The 12,379-nt window shown below is 54.4% G+C and overlaps 2 pseudogenes; one reads left to right on the forward strand and one right to left on the reverse strand.

The window, feature by feature from the left end:
* Positions 1 to 248: 248 nt before the first annotated feature.
* Positions 249 to 1,977, reverse strand: LOC137758976 (thimet oligopeptidase-like; annotated as a pseudogene).
* Positions 1,976 to 6,801, forward strand: LOC137758977 (serine/arginine-rich splicing factor 3 pseudogene; annotated as a pseudogene).
* The last annotated feature ends 5,578 nt before the right edge of the window (positions 6,802 to 12,379 follow it).

Below are 12,379 nucleotides of genomic sequence, written 5' to 3' on the forward strand. Positions count from 1 at the left end.
AGTCCGGGAGCCCCTTTCCTTTCCCTCGGCCCGGCCACACCGGGGTTGGCCAGCCGGGACTGGATGAGCTTGTCCAGCAGCTCCTGGGGGACGGCACTGCCCATGCCCCACCGAGATTGGCAGCAGCGCCAGGGCTTCAAAGGGCGCGGCGCTCCCGGCCCCACAGCCTTCCCTCTGGTTCTCATCACCGCCTGTCACCAGACTGGCAGGCAACGTGCTTTTCTTTTCGTTTGTCTTTTTTCCAGCCCTCAGCCACGCAAAGGTGTGAAGCCCTGACACTCGCTGCCACGTGGATGCACCCTGAGAACACGATGCTCAGCGAGAGAAGTCAGACACAGAAGGACACACAGGGTATGACCCCACTAAGGGGAAACGTCCAGAACAGGTAGATCCACAGAGTCAGAGTGGGTTCCTGGTTGTCAGGGGCAGGGGAGGGGAGGGAATGATAACTAAGGGCGTGAGGGACATTTTTGGGGTGGGGGAAATGTTCCAAAACAGGGCAGTAGTGACGGCTGCACAGCTCAATAAAGTGTCCCCACGCGCTCCAGTGCAGCCTGTGAGAGCATTGCTCTCAGGACGAAGGGCTGACCGCAGGAAGACTGAACGAACACTGGGTCCTGGGCCCAGACGCTGAGCTGGGGACCCCCCCCCCCGTGGGGAAGTCACTGGGACTTGCTGAGCCTCCATCGAGACTGGCAGCAGCCCCAGGGCCTCACAGGGCGCGGCGCTCCCGGCCCCAGAGCCTACCCTCTGGTTCTCATCACCGGCTGTCACCAGAGTCGCAGGCAACGTGCCTTTCTTGTCTTTTGTCTTTTTTGAAGGCAACTCTTGAATACATGTATTTAACATGCAGGTAATCAGTCCTGACTCCTTGATCTGGGGCTCCCAGCCTCCAGAGTCTCGAGGACATCCACTTCCGTTGTTTACGCGCCCAGTGCGTGGGGTTTGATGAAGGAAACTGACACCGAGGGCGTCGCCACTTGCGGGGTGACATCAGTGGAAGAATCCCGTGGCGAGGGCCTGCCTGAGGACCACGGGAGAGCCCGGGCCCTCCCCGCCCCCTGCCTGCAGCCCCGCGCCCGCACCCTCCTGGGAGCTGAGCTGGTGCATCGCTTGCCAGAACTCATGGAAGTAGGTCTCCAGCTCATCATGCTGCAACAGGGAGGGCGGGTTGGGCATAGGCTTGGTGAAGTTGGCCACCATGTCTGCGATGGCGATCTGGCGCCTCCCATCCTACTGCAGGCAGCCCGGCTGCAGGCCAAAGCAGGCCATGTGCCCGGACCTCCCTTCCCTGGAGAGGGACGCGGGTGAGGCCCCGCTTCCACAGAGGAGCCCCGGCCCATGGCCGACAGGTTCCCCCACGCATGCACTGAGGGTAGAGGTCCAGGTAGAACTTGCCGATGGATGACCTTGCCCGAGGCCGCGTCCCGGACCGTGTAGAGCCTCACATCTTCGTGACACATGTTGGCGCCCTCCTCCAGGTCTAAGGTCAGCCCCAGCAGCTCCTGGGAGATGCCCAGCCGCCCGCGCGTGACCACCTGCATGGGGAAGGACTCATTGAGCAGGTACTGGTCCACGTGGTAGCGCGTCTCCTCCCCCTGCTTCATGTAGTAGCGCAGGTCCTAGACGTTGATGGGCCCGTCAAAGTGCAGGCCCCGCCTCTTGCACTCGGCCTTCTTTAGCTCCAGGATTACGGCCGCTCTTGCTCCCCGAGGGGCTTCAGCTTCTGGGCCAGCTCATCTGCGGGCGGAGGGGAGAGGCTCGGCTATGCCCCTGTGGCAGCCCCCCAGCCGCCCCCCACCCCACGCCCCTCGAGGCAGAATGAAGGGTTGGGGAAGGCGACCCCCAAGGGCTGACACAGTGGGGTCTCAGGCAGCACCACGTCCAGTCAAGGTCTGCCTGACCCCCGTCCCCACTGGGACTCGGGAAGGCGGGGTTACCTAGGAAAGTGTTCACCAGCTGGCTGGTCTTGGCCATGTTCATCTCCAGCACGGAGTCGGCACGCGTGCTGAACCCCAGCAGGCAGGACTTCTGGGCCTGCAGCCTTACCAGCTCCCCGAGGATCGTGCAGTTCTCCTGGAACCCAGAGACGGCCAGCGCTGGGGCCCGTGGGCTACGCCCTCCCCACGGGCCCCGGGCCAGGTCTCTGCGGGCGGGCAGGGCTCTCAGGCCACTGGCGGGCACAGCCAATCCCCCTCCCTCCTCTTCCTGGCCCGGATTTCTAGACACTTTGGTGCTGTCCTAACACGTGGTCTTTATGAACACAGGTCCTTTTGGAACCAGAAACGGCGTGAACCGTGATGAGCTCTAAGGCCAAGGGCAGGAAGAAATGCGACCAGGCTCTCCAGGAGCCACCCAGGGGCCTCCCCGGGCTCAACAATACAAACTCGGCTGCCATGCAGACAGCAGCTCATCCCCACGGCGCCCGAACACCCAGCCCCTGGACGGCGAGAGGCCTGTTGCTGCAGGTGGCCCGGGGCTGGCTGGTGAGGCCCGGCCCCAGGCGTACGCCACCTTCTCTGGGGCCACCTCTCCAGGTCTGCGGTGGGGTTCTCCTGGGAGCCCCCAGTCACCACAGGACCAACGTGGCCTCTCTGCAGCCCAAGAAGGTCGGGACACAGGACTGTCCCCCGTGCCCCCCGCATCACCCGCGAGGCCAAGCAAGCACCAGTGGTGTCTGCGGGGAAGATGAAGGGCTCATGCACAGCCCCCATCTACTGAAGATGCTAAAAGGGAGAAGAACAGACTGCAGCCACACGCGGTATGGACCAAACGCAAGTGTCCTTGCAGGAACCGATGCCTGAATGTCAAGGCCGTACCCGGGCCACAGTGAGAAGGCCCAGACCCCACGCAAGGCACAGAGAGGGGATGGGGGGAACATCTGCGAATCTGAGCTCATTGGGCATCACCCCAGAGGGAGAGGGAGCGGGAGAGGGAGAGGGAGAGGGAGAGAGCCAGAAGGAGATACGGAGGAAGAGGGAGAGAGAGGGAGGTACAGATGTCTCTCCCTTCCCTGGGGGTTCCCTAGTGCAGCCAAGGCTGAAAACCACTGCATTTCGGGAGATGGGTCCTCGTGGAAAAGTTAAATAGTAGCTCATGGCATTATCGACACATATTTAAAAAGCCCCAAATGTTGGGGAGTCAGGGAGGGGAGCTGGCGGCTGCCAGGAGAGATTGGGCATCAGAGGAGGTGCCTGTGCCAGCCCGCCGCCGCCGCTGCCCAGGGCCCCACAGACTTCATCTCCCAGCTGTGGTCCTGGGCTGGAAGGCAGCAGGGAGGTCAGGCCGTCCAAGCATCAACGTTGACTTCAGGGCTGATCTAAAAGGCGCCTGGTGTTTGTTGAAGCAGAAAAAAGAGAAAGCAGTGGGGAGAGGATGGGAGGGGGAGGGAGCCCCCATCAGCCCTTCTCCCTGTCTCCCTCTCTGTCTCCCTGTCTCCCTCCCTCCCTCTACCTCCCTGCCTCTCACTCTCCCTCTCCCTCCATCCCTCCCTCTGCCTCTCTCCCTCCCTCTCTCCCTGTCCCTCTCTCCCTCCATCCCTGTCTCTCTTTCCCTGTCCCTCTCTCCCTCTCCCTCTCTCCCTGTCCCTCTCTGCCTCCCTCTCTCCCTCCCTCCACCCCTGTCCCTCTCTGCCTCTCTCTCTCCCTCCCTCCATCCCTGTCTCTCTTTCCCTGTCCCCCTCTCCCTCTCCCTCTGTCTCTCCCTCTCTGGGAGGGAGAGAGGGAGAGGGAGAGGGAGGGAGAGTGAGAAGGAGGGAAAGTGATGGAGGGAGAGAGGGAGAGAAGGAGGAGAGAGGGAGAGGGAGGGAGGAAAAGACCTCTCTCTCTCTCCCTCTCTCCCCCCTCCTTCCTCCTCTCCCTCTCTCCCTCTCCCTTGTCTCTGCCTCTCCCTCCATCTCTCCCTCTCTGGGAGGGAGTGAGGGAGATGGAGAGACGGAGGGAGAGGGAAAGGGAGGAGAGGGAGGAAGGGAGAGGGATAGAGGGAGAGAGGGAGAGACATCTTTCGCTCCCTCCGTCTATCCCTCTCTCCCTCCCTTTCTCCCTCTCCCTCCCTCCCTCTCCTCCCTCTCCTCCCTCTCCTCCCTCTCCTCCCTCTCCCTCCAACTCTCCCTCTCCCTCCGTCTCTCTATCTCCCTCACTCCCTCCCAGAGATGGAGAAACGGAGGAAGAGGCAGAGACAAGGGAGAGGGAGAGAGGGAGAGGGAGAGGGAGGGGGGAGAGAGGGAGAGAGAGAGAGGTCTCTTCCTCCCTCCCTTTCCCTCTCTCCTTCTTCTCTCCCTCTCTCCCCCCTCCCTCTCCCTCTCCCTCTCTCCCTCTTCCTCCCTCTCCCCCTCCCTCCATCTGTCCCTCTCCTTCTCTCCCTCTCCCTCGTCTCTGCCTCTTCCTCCATCTCTCCCTCTCTGGGAGGGAGTGAGGGAGAGGGAGAGACGGAGGGAGAGGGAGAGACAGAGAGAGGGAGAGGGAGGGAGAGGGAGAGAGGAAGGGAAAGGGCGAGGGAGGGAGAGGGAAGGAGGTCGAGACTTCTCTCCCTCTCCCTCTCCCTCCACGTCCCTCTCTCCCTCTCCCTCCCTTCCTCTTCCTCTCCTAGAGGGAGGGAAGGAGAGGGAGAGACGGAGGGAGAGGAGAGGGAGGGAGCGAAGGAGAGGGGGAGTCGGAGAAGGATGTAGGGAGTGGGAGAAGGAGAGAGGGTGCCTGCTTCCCTCTCTGTCTCCCTCCCTCCCTCTCCGTGTCCCTCTCTCCCCCGCTCCCTCTCCCTCTGTCTCTCCCTCTCTGGGAGGGAGAGAGGGAGAGGGAGAGGGAGGGAGAGGGAGGGAGAGGGAGAAGGAGGGAAAGTGATGGAGGGAGGGAGAGGGAGAGAGGGTGAGGGAGAGAGAGAGAGAAGGAGGAGAGAGGGAGAGGGAGGGAGGAAGAGACATCTCTCTCTCTCCCTCTCTTCCCCCTCCCTCTCCCTCTCCCTCTCTCCCTCTCCCTTGTCTCTGCCTCTCCCTCCATCTCATCTCTCCCTCTCTGGGAGGGAGTGAGGGAGATGGAGAGACGGAGGGAGAGGGAAAGTTAGAGGGAGAGGGAGGGGGGGAGGGAGCGGGAGAGAGGGAGGGAGAGGGACAGAGGGAGGGAGAGAGAGAGGGAGGAAGGGAGAGATGTCTTTCCCTCCCTCCCTCTATCCCTCTCTCCCTCTCCCCCCCTTTCTCTCCCTCTCCCCCTCCCTCTCCTGCTCTCTCTCCCTCTCCTTCCACCTCCTTCCCTCTCCAGAGAGGGAAGGAGGTGGAAGGAGAGGGAGAGGGAGGGAGGGAGAGGGAAAGAGGTAGAGGCACAGCGGAACAAGGAAACAAGGACAGGGAAACAGGCACAGGGAGAGAGGGAGGGAGAGAGGGAGAGGGAGAGAGGAAAGGGAAGAGGGAGAGGAAAGAGGGAGAGGAAACGGAGAGGAAACAGGGAGAGGAAACGGGGAGAGGAAACAGGGAGAGGAAACAGGGAGAGGAAAGAGGCAGAGGGAGAGAGGGAGAGGGAAGAGGGAGAGGCAGAGGGAAGAGGGAGAGGGAGAGCGAGAGGGAAGAGGGAGAGGAAAGAGGGGGGGGGGAGAGGGAGAGTCAGATGGAGAGAGAGAGGGAGAGGGAAAGAGGTAGAGGGAGAGCAGAACAGGGAAAGAGGGACAGGGAGAGAGGGAGGGAGAGAGGGAGGGAGAGAGGGAGGGAGAGAGGGAGGAGAGGAAGCAGGGAGAAAAGAGAGAAAGAACACACCATCTACATTTCTGTCAAATGACACCGGGGATCCTTACACAACCAGGAGAAAATAGCACAGGGAGGCTCTTTCTCAGCTGGAACTGGAACTGCAGACGGGGCCAAACACCACCAGGCTGGCCACACATGTCCAGCCGCCGCTCCAACCCCGTCAGCCGTGAGTCCAGTCACCAGGGCTCTGAGTGTCTGCTCCAGGGAGCTGGGGTTCACCTTCTCACCCGGGAGGACGGGCCAAGACAGCAGGGCCCCGGGCTGGACACATAGGGGGAAAAGCATCCCCACAGGACAACTTGTGTGAGCAGATTCAGCTGCCAGATTCTAGAGGCCCGGGATCACCCTGTGGCCCGTGAAACCCAGGAGTCACGAGGGTCTTGCATCGTGATTCCTGTCCGTTGGACTGTCAAGTTTATGTAGGGAATCTTGGAAACAGCGGTAACAAGGCTGAATTGGAACGAGCTTTAGGCTATTATGGACCACTCTGAAGTATGTGGGTTGCTAAAAACCCTCCCGGCTTCCCTCTTGTTGAACGTGAAGATCCCCGAGATGCAGCCGATGCTGTCCGAGAACTAGATGGGAGAACCCTATGTGGCTGCCGAGTAAGAGTGGACCTGTCGAATGGGGAAAAGAGAAGTCAAAATCGTGACCGCCTCCTTCTTGGGGTCGTCGCCCTCGAGATGATTATCGGAGGAGGAGTCCTCCACCTCCCACACATCTCCGAGATGGAGAGCCTTCTCCGTCAGCCAGAGCAGGTCCCTTTCTAGATATAGGAGAAGAGAGAGATCCCTGTCCCAGGAGAGAAATCACAAGCCGTCCCGATCTTTCTCTAGGTCTCCTAGCCGATCTAGGTCAAATGAAAGGAAATAGAAGACCACTTGGCAAGAGGAGTGGTGTACAGGCAATAACTTCATTTGGCAAGAGTATGTACAGAAAATTCAAGTTTTGTTTGAGACTTCCGAAGCTTGGTGCACTTTTTAAATGTTTTAGCTGTTCACATTTGTTTGTCTCTTGACCCAGTGACACATAAAGGTGTCAATCTCTCTGGTTTGAAATGGGTCATATGAGGCATGTAATGTGAAGAATTGTTACCTTACAATGTTCACTTAAGCAAAATTGAATTTGCTTTGAATTTTTGGTCTTGCCTAGACTGATAATAAAACTCTAACTCCTGCCCACCTAAAGTGTGATGTTTACTATTATGGAAACAACACTGGCAAACATTGAAAAGACTTTCTGTAGCTGGGATATGGTATGCAGCAGTAGTTAAGCAAGCAGTCTTTAAAAGGTGCTGTGAACACAAGCCAGCAGGTAAAAATGAAAGGTGCACCCTTACCCTAGATTAGAGGTTTAAAAATTCCACTAGTCTTCACACTGGACAAGAGGTTGTCCAGGGAGTTTAGAATCTAAGAAGTTTCAAGGAAGTTAGTTTACCTTTGAGTTAGGTCATAAGGCCCCTCTGTGATTGCTGTACATGAATACATAGCTCTTTGTAATATTTTTTGGAAATTTGAGATTATCAAGATACCAATGTCCTGCCAGATTAAGAGTATATTGTAGAGCTGAACTTTGAGTTACTGTGCAATTTTTTTTTTCATGCTGTCATTTGTAATATGTTTTGTGAGAATCCTTGGGATTAAAGTTTGGGTTGCAAAAGAAAAAAAGAAAAGAAAAGAATCCGCCTGCCAATGCAGGGGACACAGGTTCAAGCCCTGGTCCGGGAAGATCCCAGGTGCCGCAGATCAACTAAACCCATGGGCCACAACTACTGAGCCTGCGCTCTAGATCCTGGGAGCCAGAACTACTGAGCTCCCGTGCCACAACTACAGAAGCCCGCACGCAACGAAGACCCAATGCAGCCACACACACAAAAAAGACGATACTGGCCAGGTGATCAAGGGTAAAATCGTTTGTCATAAGTCCCGTTGATGGTGTGTATCCTTGATGTGACCTGAGGAGAATGGCATTTTTATCTCTGTCTGGATCTTCCGCCCCAAACCCCGTAACTCCAGTCCAACCATAAGAAAAACATCAGAAAACAAACAGACAAACAAATTGAGGGACAAAATACCTGACCAGTCCTCCTCAAAACTTTCAAGGTATCAAAACCCAGGGACGTCTAAGAAATGTCACAGCCCAGAGGAGACTGGGACAGAAAAAGGATGTTAGGGGAAAACTAGGGAAATTCTAATAAAGTGTGGACTTCAGTTAATAACAATGTATCCATCTTGGTTCCTTAGTTGGATAAACATGTCGTACTAACGTACTAACGTGTTGGAAATAGGGGTACTGGGTCAGGGTCCACGGCACTCTGTACACTCTGTACAGATCTTTGCAACTTTTTTGTAACTCTAAGCTATTCTAAAATTAAGCGAGTGCTGAACAGAGATAAGAATGTTATTTCCCTGATTTGAACATGCCTGAGTTTCTTTTCATGGTCACATTTTTGCTATCTGGATGTGTCTTGGAATCAGTAGCAAAGGAGAGTTGCCAGCCCCTGGGAAGATGTGGGTGGTTTGCAGGTGGCTTGCTCTGGAGCTGAAGACCACGGTGGGAAGTCTGCAGCCTCGGGCTGCACTTAGAACCATGGGAGGGGATGGGCCAGCTCAGTTAGGGATGGAACCTATAAATAAAACTTTTTTCTTTTCCATTATGGCTTATCACAGGATATTGAATATAGTTCCCTGTGCTAGACAGTAGGACGTTGTAGTTTATCCATCCTATATTTAATAGTCTGCATCTGCTAACCCCAAACGCCCAATCCAACCCTCCCTCACTCTTTCTTCCCCTTGGCAACCACAAGTCTGTTCTCTATGTCTGCAAGGCTGTTTTTGTTTCCTAGACGAGTTCGTTTGTGTCGTATTTTAGATTTCACATATAAGTGAGATCATATGATATTTGTCTTTCTCTTCTGACTTACTTCACTTAGTATGATAATCTCTAGGTCCATCCACATTGCTGCAAATAGCATTATTTCATTCTTTTTATGGCTGAATAATATTCCATTGTATATATGTACCACATCTTCTTTATCCATTCATCCATCAGTGGACATTTAGGTAGCTTCCATGTCTTGGCTATTGCAAATAGTGCTGCAATGAACATTGGAGTGCATGTATCTTTTCTTTCTTCCTTTCTTTCTTTCTCTCTCTTTCTCTCTTTCTTTCTTTGTCTCTCTCTTTCTCTCTCTCTGTTTTTCTCTTCCTTTTTTCTTTCTTTCTTCTTTTATTGTCACACAGCATGTGAGATCTTAGTTCCCTGACCAGAGATGGAACCCATGCCCCCTGCACTGGAAGCACGGAGTCTTAACCACTGGACCACCAGGGAAATCCCAGGGGTGTATGTATAGTTTTGAATTAGAGTTTTCTCCAGATCTATGCCCAGGAGTGGAATTGCGGGACCCTATGGCAGCTGTATCTGTTCCTGCACGTCTCACATCAACCACCTGCACTCCAATCCTTGCTCTCAACATCATCTTCGGGGAACCCAACCTGCGACAGGGACCTTGACAAGAAGAAATGGCTCAGGGAAAAGCTACCTGCACAGGGAGGAGATAGAGGCCATCGCCCCTGGGGTGCGGCGGGGAGAGTGGGCACAGAGATTTGTCATTTCACCCCCGATACTCATCTCAGCCCTCTTGGCTGCCCCACTCTAGGTCACCTCAGGATAGAAAGGTGACCCGGTTAGAGTCCCTGCCTGTGCAGGAAGCTGGGGGCACCAGCGGGTCTGAATCATATTAGTGCAGGGCCTCCCCCATGGCACTGGGGTTATTCGGGGCGGGTCATCCTCTGCTGAGGGCCCCTCCTGGGCACTGTGTGGGGTTTAGCAGCATCCCTGGCCGCACCCATTTGATTCCAGGGGCCCCTCCCCCCCAGTTGTGACAACCACAGATTTTCCCCACACATCACGGAAGAACTGGGTGAGGCACAGGATGGCCCTGGGCGAGGACAGCTGTGTTGAAGCAACCAGCCTGGCCCAGGGCAGGGTCTGTCCCAATCCCGTCAGCGCCTGCATTTAGAACTGCCCCTTTCCTCTCCCACCTCCCCTGCCCTGCAGTGGTCTCCGAGACATCATCCCCATGTAATAAGTCACACCTTCTCAGTTGACTGTTTGCTGCCCTCGCTAGAACGTGAGCTCTTTGAGGACAGGGATGCGGTTATGTCCCCAGCACCTAGAAGAGTGTCTGCTGTGTAGTAGATGCTTCATAAATTCTTGCTGAATAAAGGAGTTGAATAAAGGGATGAGTGAATGAATGAATGAAGGTTACAATGGAAGGAGGGGGGAGATTCCCTTTCTAGCTCTCGGGGGTTGGGAGATCAAGTGAAAGATCCGTCCTAAATAGGCTGACCAGGCTTCTTGGGCTTCCCCGGGACTGAGGGTTTCCCCAGAGTTCCAGCGCTCAAACCTGAGCGGTCCTGGGCAAACTGGGGGCGGGTGTTGGTCACCCTATCTAAACACAGTAACAATTCCAGCTGCAGTAGCAATGGCCAATGACCTCTACGGTCTTATTGACCATGCACAGTTCTTTACCTGGCAGGGAAGGGTGGGCCGGGATTGGAATTCTGGTGATCCAGGGCGGGTGAGGGTACACCCCGGGCTTGTGTAGGGGAGTCCAGGAAGGTTCTGGAGGAAGTGACAGTGACACAGGAGGGAAGGAGGAGTCGAAGGAAGAACGTCCCACATGACAACGTGTGCCAATGGCCCTGGGCCCAAGGTCACACCTGACCAGGGCTTGCTTTTTTTTTTTTCTAATTTACTTTTTCCCACATGGATATGCAATTGTCCTAATGCCATTTATTGAAAACTCCTTAATTTCCCCACTTTCTGTCATATCAAGTTCTCATATATCTGTTTCCGGACCTTTATTCTATACCATAGAGCTATACGTCCCATCCTTGCACCACTAGGGCTGTTTCATCACTATAACTTTATTTTTTATTCATTTATTTTTTTTGGCCGTGCCGTGCGGCATGTGGGATCTTATTTCCCTGACCAGGGATCGAACCCGCGCCCCCTGCAGTGGAAGCTCGGAGTCTTAATCACTGGACCTCCAGGGAAGTCCCCAGGGCTTGCTTTGACATCCATCGAATGGTGGCAGGTGGGCACGGGGAGCAGCTGTCTGTGAGCCATCCTGTGTAGAAATGCCGGGTGGAGGGGAGGACAGATGGAGCGGGAGGGGAAGAAGCGGAGGAGGGAGGGAGGGAGGGCGGGCGAGAGACAGAGAGTTTCCGGAGACAATAGCTCTGGCCGTGTCCTAGGGCATGAAAGCTGAAAATAGCTCGTAGTGCCGGGAGCCTTGGAGCCAGAGCCTGGGAGCCAGGGTGACTGGCTCTCCTCCCTGGTGTGTGTGTGTTGCGGGGGCGGGGGGGGGGTGGCTCTGGGCTTCTCAGGCTGGGAGTGGGGTGCACAGAGCAGGGACAGAGCAGGGACCCTTCTCTCTGGGACCTCGTGGGCCATCCTCAGCTCACAAAGCTGAGCCACTCCTGGCCCTACGAGTGGGGGGCTTCTCCTCCCTGTCCCCTGGATCACACCCCCTCACACACAACTTCCCCGTGTGTGTTCCCAGCAACCAAGAGAATCTGTTTTTAAAAGATTTGGGGGAGGGGGGTAGACATACACACAAGAGCAGAATGGATGCTTTTTCAGAATGTGAATGGCTCTGTGTAAGCCCACCCCCAGGGTAACCACAGTCCTGACCTCTAACACCCTTGACGAGTCAGCCTTGGTCTGGGCTTGCGGACCCACGGAAGCTTCCTCATCCCCTCCTTCAGGTCCCGTCTCTCCCTCGGCGTCTTTGTGAGAAGCACCCGGGGAAGTGGGACTGCTAGGCTGTACTGCTGCTAGAACTCCACCTGGGCTCCACCAGGCTCCAGCCCCCCGCCCTGTGCACCTCTCTGACCCTGAGGCACCTCCACTGGTAGGAGCCGCATCACCTTCCCTCCTGGGACTTGTGACACTTAAGGCAGACACCGAAAGGACAAGCCTTTGGCTCCCTGGCTGGCAAAGAGCAGGTACTCAATTGTCATAAGTGTCCGTATCAGTGAGGGTTCTCCAGACAAACAGAATCCATAGGGTGTGTGTGTGTATACACACACACACGTACATATGTACACGCATACAAAAATATACAGCTGTGTATATATGCAGTATGCATACACACATATACACATATAGTATATACAATACACACAGACATATACACTATACATACACACATGTAAAATGCATAGTTTGTATATATACAGTATGTATACACACATATACACATAATATATACAATACACAAAGACATATACACTATACATACACACATATAAAATGCATAGTTTGTATATATATAGTATGTACATATACGTATAACACATGCAATATACACACCTAGGTACATATATATCATACATATATACACACATACAAAGATATCTAGGTGTGTATATAGACAGTATACATACATACACATATAATATATGCAATACATACACGTACATATAGACACACATATACACCTACATATGAAAGCATATAGCATAGAAATATATATGTACTGTATATATAAATTCATCGTATATATACATACATATATCATATATATAAGATATAGACACATACATATATACAATGTATACACACACATACACACCTATATGT

The sequence above is a fragment of the Eschrichtius robustus genome, chromosome 2, assembly GCF_028021215.1.
Source record: "Eschrichtius robustus isolate mEscRob2 chromosome 2, mEscRob2.pri, whole genome shotgun sequence".
In the NCBI taxonomy this organism is placed as follows: Eukaryota; Metazoa; Chordata; class Mammalia; order Artiodactyla; family Eschrichtiidae; genus Eschrichtius; species Eschrichtius robustus.